The 6364-nt window shown below is 47.3% G+C and overlaps 1 protein-coding gene across 1 annotated transcript in view; it reads right to left on the bottom strand.

Annotated features, from left to right (window-relative positions):
- The window catches only part of LOC122554625 (nucleus accumbens-associated protein 1-like), a 24853-nt gene extending 24561 nt beyond the window's left edge, over positions 1 to 292 (bottom strand). Inside the window, exon 1 of the mRNA XM_043699946.1 lies at positions 187 to 292. The gene's annotated coding sequence lies outside the window, so the exon portion shown is untranslated. The remainder of the gene's footprint in view (positions 1 to 186) is intronic.
- Between the last annotated feature and the right edge of the window lie 6072 nt (positions 293 to 6364).

Here is a 6364-nt window from a genome sequence, read left to right as displayed (position 1 = left end):
GGGGGAGGAGAGGGAATGGGGTTGGGGGGAGGAGAGGGAATGGGGTTGGGGGGAGGAGAGGGAATGGGGTTGGGGGGGAGGAGAGGGAATGGGGTTGAGGGAGTTAGAATGGAAAGGGGAGAGGAAGTGGGACTGACACCTGCATACCTTCCCCACCCTGCAGCGGGTGTGTTCCCATTTACTTACCCTGCCGTGCCTTGTGGAGGTTGCCCTTCCCCAATCCCTGGTTAAAATCCACTCCGATCCTCCTCCTGCCCTCACTCCCTCATCACAGCCGATCCTTCCAGAGGGAGGAGGAGAAGAAGGCGGGGCGTGGCGCGGGGGTGCGCCGGGACATGTAGTCCTCCAGCCCATGCCTCCCAGTGCCTTTCCCGGACAGCGAACTACAGCTCCCAGCGGCCCCCGCGGGGCCTGGCGCCTGCGCAACGGCTGCTCCCTGCTGGGAGTTGGCAGCCTCTGGTCTCTTTCTCTCCAGTGCCCATGGTAAACAAGATGGCACAGGAGGGAGAAGGAGGGGGCACAGATAGGGGGGGGGGGGGGCAGGGACATCTGCAATCAATGCAGCACGGCCATTGCAAGGGGGCACAAATCTTCCTTACAGCTCTCACCCGAAGCTATGCAATAAGCCTCTGAACTTCCCTTTCCTCCTCTCCTCATTGGTGCCATGGTGTCTCCCTTTCTCCACCCTCCTAACCACTACTGTGCTGCACAAGTTACTCTTAGTATTGTATATAGAATAAAATCAAATAAGGAAAAGGATTACCCTCAGACTGAATCAGCTCCTTTGCAAGGCAAACAAAAAGGATTGACAATTTTTTTAAATTCCCTCAAAATTTCTCTAACTTTTGCAGGATAGGTAACTTTTATAACCATGATGAACTCAGTGAGGGTGAAGTGTTAACAATGACAGACTGCTGTGCCCAGTGCCTCTGGTTCTCTGTGCTCTCCTCAAAATGTCTGCCTGTGTTTTAAATCACCTCATGCAACACTGTTTCGAGGCTCACACAGCCCTTGTAATTCTTTTTCTCACATATTACAATAATTAACTGATTGTTGGTTTTCAATAAATGTTTGATTTTGAATGGTAATTCTCTCTATGCTATCTCTCACATTTTAGTGCGGTAGAAGGATAGTTTACGTCTTTGCCCTGCTTAAAACACTTAAGACCATAGACATAGGAGCTGAAATTAGGCCATTCAGCACATCGAGTGTGCCCCACTGTTCAGTCATGGCTGATAAGTTTCTCAACCCCATTCTCCTGCTTTCACCCTGCGACCCTTGGTCCCCTTGACAATCAAGAACCTATCGATCTCAGTCTTAAAGAAACTCAGTGACCTGGCCTCCCCAGCCTCCTGCAGCAGTAAATTCCATAGATTCACCACTCTCTGGCTGAAGACGTTTCTCCTTATCTCCATTCTAAAAGATCTCCCCTTTACTCAAAGGCTTTACCCTTGGGTCCTAGTCCCTCCTACCAATGAAAACATCTTCCCAATATCCACTCTGTCCAGGCCATTTCGTATCCTGTATGTTTCAATTAGATCCTCCTCATCCTTCTAAACTCCATTGAGTATAGTCCCAAAGTCCTCAAAGGCTGCTCATACATTAAACTTTTCATTCCTGGGACCATTATCGTGAATGTTCTCTGAACCCACTCCAGGGCCAACACATCCTTCCTGAGATATGGGGCCCAAAACTGGACACGATACTCTAAATGTGGTCTGACAAGAGCTTTATAGAGCATCAGACATATATCCCTGCTTTTACATTCAGGTCCTCTCAATATAACTGCCATCATTTCATTTGTCTTCCTAACTACTGACTCAACCTGCAAGTTTACCTTGAGAGAATCCTGGACTAGAACTTCCAAGTCTCTTTGCACTTCAGACTTCTGAATTGTCTCCCCATTTAGAAAATAGTCTATGTTTCCCTGCATCCTCAATGCTACCTGTCCCTCTACCTACCTTTGCATTGTCTGCAATGCCCTCAGTTGGCCAGAATGCCCTCACTTCCTTCATCTAGATCATTAATTTAGAAAGTGAAAAGTTGTGGTCCCAACACTGAACATAGAATGTAAGAACATAAGGCGGCCATCTGGCCCTTCAAGCCTGCTCCATTATTTAAAATATCATGGCTGATCTTTTTGCGGACTCAGCTCCACTCACCCATCCTCTCACCGTAACCGTTACTGCTTTTACTGTTCAAAACATTATCTATCTTAGCTTTAAAAACATTTACTGAGGAAGCCTCAACCTCTTCAATGGGCAGGGAATTCCATAAATTCACAACACTGGGTGAAAAAGTTCCTTTTCAGTTCAGTCCTAAATCTGCTCCCTATAATTTTGAGGCTATGCCCTCTTGTTCTAGTTTCACTCACTAATGGAAACATCCTCTCTACTTCTGTCTTATCTATTCTCTTTATGATTTTATGTTCCTATAAGATCCCCCCTCATTCTTCTAAATTCCAATGAATATAATCCAAGTCTACTCAGTCTCTCCTCATAAGCCAGCCCCCTCAACTCCCCAGAATCAACTCAGTGAACCTCCTCTGCACCCCTCCTAGTGCCAGTACATTCGTTCTCAAGTAAGGAGACCATAACTGCATGCAGTACTCCAAGTGTATCCTCACCAGCACCCTGTACAGCTGCAGCATAACCTCCTTGCTTTTAAACTCAATGCCTTTAGTAATGAAGGTCAAAATCCTATTCGCTTTCTTAATTACCTGTTGTACCTGCAGACCAACCTTCTGTGATTCATGCGCAAGGACACCCAAGTTCTTCTGCACCATTTAAGTAAGATGTTAATGAGTGAGTGCATCACAGCTGCAGAAAAGGAGGTTCGTGAGGAGGGTTTGTCTACTGAGTCAGTATGGATGGAGGTCAGTAACAGGAAAGGAATAGTCACTTCATTGGGTGTTTTCTATAGATCCTACCCCACCCCCCCCCCCCCCCCCCCCCCACCAAAAGCAGCAAAGAGATGGAAGAACAGATTGGACAGCAGATCTTGGAAAGGTGCAGACGTAACAGAGTTGTTGTTATGGGTGACTTCAACTTCCCCAATATTGATTGGAACCTCTTTAGTGCAGGCGGTCTGGATGGAGCCGATTTTGTCAGGTGTGTCCAGGAAGGATTCCTGATTCAATATGTCGATATGCTGACTAGGGGGGAGGCCATTTTGGATTTGGTGCTAGTCAACGAGCCAGGCCAGGTGTCAGATCTCTCGGTGGGAGAGCATTTTGGTGACAGTGATCACAACCGGCTCACCTTTACCATAGCCATGGGGAGGGATAGGAATAGACAGTATGGGAAGGTATTTAACTGGGGGAGGGGAAATTATACTGCTATTAGACAGGAGGTGTGGAGTATAAATTGGGAGTACTTGTTCTACAGGAGATGTACAACAGAAATGTGGAGGTTGTTTCGGGAGCATATGTTGCGAACATTGGACAATTTTGTCCCATTGAGACAGGCAAGGAATGGTAAGGTGAAGGAGCCTTGGATGACAAGAGAAAAGGAGCTTCTTGTCAAGAGGAAGAAGGAAGCTTACTTAAGATTGAGGAAGCAAGGATCTGGCACAGCTTTAGAGGATTACAGGGTAGCTAGGGGCGGCACAGTGACTCAATGGTTAGCACTGCTGCCTCACAGCACCAGGGACCTGGGTTCGATCCCAGCTTGGGTGACAGCCAGTGACAAGTAGTGTTCTACACAAGTCATTATCATGAAAGAGGTAGTGTTGGGCAAGCTAATTCTCCCCACGTATGCATGGGTTTCCTTCGGGTGCTCCGGTTTCCTCCCATGATCCAAAGATGTGCAGGCCAGGTGAATTTGCCATGCTAAATTGCCCGTAGTGTTAGGTGCATTAGTCAGGGGTAAATATAGGGTAGGGGAAAGGGTTTGAGTGGGTTACTGTTCAGAGAGTCAGTGTGGATTTGTTGGGCTGATGGGCCTGTTTCCATACTATAGATAATCTAATCTAATCTAAACTCAAAAATGGACTGAGGAGAGCTAGGAGGGCGCACAAAAAAGTCTTGTCAGGATGGATTAAGGAAAACTCCAAAGGGGTTCTATGCTTATGAGAAGAATAAGAGAATGATTGGAGAGAGGCTAGAGTTGATCAGGGATAGTGGAGGGAACTTGTTTCATGAGTCTGGAGAGGTAGGGGGAGCCCTGAATGAGTTTTTTGCTTCAGCATTCACTAGTGGGAGGGACTGTTGATAGTGAGAACACCGTGGACCAGGTTAATAGGCTTGAACAGATTGATATTAAGAAAGTGATGTCGTGGAAATTCTGGGAAGCATCAAGATAGATAAGTCCCCAGGGCCAGACCAGATGTATCCAAAGTTACTTTGGGAAGCAAGAAATGAGATTGCTGTGCCCCTAGCGATGATCTTTGCACCCTTGCTGTCCACGGGGGTAGTACCGGATGATTGGAGTGAGGCAAATGTTGTTCCTCTGTTCAAGAAAGTTTAGAATTCCCCATCTTTAATCACTTTTTAAACAGTGGCTTTACATTTGCTGTTTTCCAATCCGCTGGAACTGCCCCAGAGTTCAGTGAATTCTGAAAAATTACCACAAGTGCATTTGCTATTTCTCCTGCCATCTCTTTTAGCATCCTGGGATGCATTCCATCAGGGCCAGGAGACTTGTCTACCCTTAGCTCCATTAGCTTGCCCAACACTACCTCTTTCATGATAATGACTTGTGTAGAACACTACTTGTCACTGGCTGTCATGCTGAAAAAGACCCTTTTATCCCCACTCTGTGCTTTCTGCCAGACAGCCAAACTTCTATCCATGCCTTTAACACCATGGGCCCTTACCTTACTCAGCAGACTTCTGTGCAGCACCCGATCAAAGGACTTCTTGAAGTCCAGGTAGATAACATGATTTGGCTGTCCTTGGTCTAACCTGCTCGCTACCTCCTCAAAGAATTCTAGCAGATTTGGCAGGCATGACCTCCCCTCGATGAAACCATGCTGACTTCACCCTATTTTGCCATACAATTCCAAGTATTCAAAAATCTCATCCTTCAAAATGGACTCCAAAATCTTACCCAATACCAAGGTTAGGCTAATCTATCACAGAGCTTTGCAAGGTCCAGTTTATGGCTTACAGCAGAGAATGTTTTGTTGTTGCCCTCAATTTCTCAGATCCCCTTCCCTTAAATGCTTCAATTCTCCCAACCCTTTTTGACACCTAATACCTCAAGCACTTTCCTAAACACTCTGATTCTCCCAGTTACACCTTTCCCTTCACACTCTCTACCTCCCTTCTTCATCTCGCACCATTTCTCATTAGAACCATAGAATCCCTACAACGTGGATCCTTCGAGTCTTCACTGACCCTATGCTATCCCTGTAACACTGCATCTCCCATGTCTAATCCACCTAACCTCCGCATACGTAGACACTCTGGGCAGTTTAGCTTGGCCAATCCACCCAACCTGCACACCTTTGGACTGTGGGAGGAAACCAGAGCACCCAAAGGAACCCACGCAGACAGGGGGAGAAGGTACAAGCTCCACACACACAGTTGCCTGACTTGGGTCCCCAGTGCTGTGAAGTAGCAGTGCTAATCACTGAACCACCATGCCTCCTCATCTCCCCACTTCCTTTCACACACCCACTACCTCCTACCGCCCCTCTCCACTTTCCCTATTTGTTCCTCAAAACTTCACATTACACATTTTCTCGATACTCCTCATTCCATTGTATCTCCCCTTCTCTCCTTGACCCTCTCCTTCCCTTGACTGACTCCTATTCGTTCTGCCACATCACTTGCCACTTGCTACATTACCTGTTTTTTTTTTGTGATAGTTATTCAGGTGTGGGATGTGGGCATCGCTGGCTGGGCCAGCATTAATTGCCCATGTCTAGCTGCCCTTGAGAAGGTGATGGTGAGCTGCCTTCTTGAATCGCTGCAGTCCATGTGCTGTGGGTTGACCCACAATATCGTCAGGGAGGGAATTCCAGGAGTTTAACCCAGCAACAGAGGAGGAACGGCGATATGTTTCCAAGTCAGGACGTTGAGTGGCTTGGAGGGGAACTTGAAGGTGGTGGTGTTCCCCTATATCTGCTGGCCTTGTCCTTCTAGATGGAAGTGGTCGTGGGTTTGGAAGGTGCTGCCTGAGGATCTTTGGTGAATTTCTGCAGTGCATCTTGTAGACAATACACACAGCTGCTGTTACTGAGCGTCGGTGGTGGAGGGAGTGGATGCTTGTGGATGTGGTGCCAGTCAAGCGGGCTGCTTTGTCCTGGATTGTGTCGACCTTCTTGAACATTGTTGAGGCCACACTTATCCAGGCAAGTAGGGAGTATTCCATCACACTCCTGACTTGTGCCTTGTAGATTGTGGATAGGCTTTGGGGAG

The sequence above is a fragment of the Chiloscyllium plagiosum genome, chromosome 11 (genome assembly GCF_004010195.1).
Source record: "Chiloscyllium plagiosum isolate BGI_BamShark_2017 chromosome 11, ASM401019v2, whole genome shotgun sequence".
In the NCBI taxonomy this organism is placed as follows: domain Eukaryota; kingdom Metazoa; phylum Chordata; class Chondrichthyes; order Orectolobiformes; family Hemiscylliidae; genus Chiloscyllium; species Chiloscyllium plagiosum.
The sequence above is the reverse complement of the archived record's forward strand: the minus strand, read 5'-3'. Positions and strand labels throughout refer to the sequence as shown.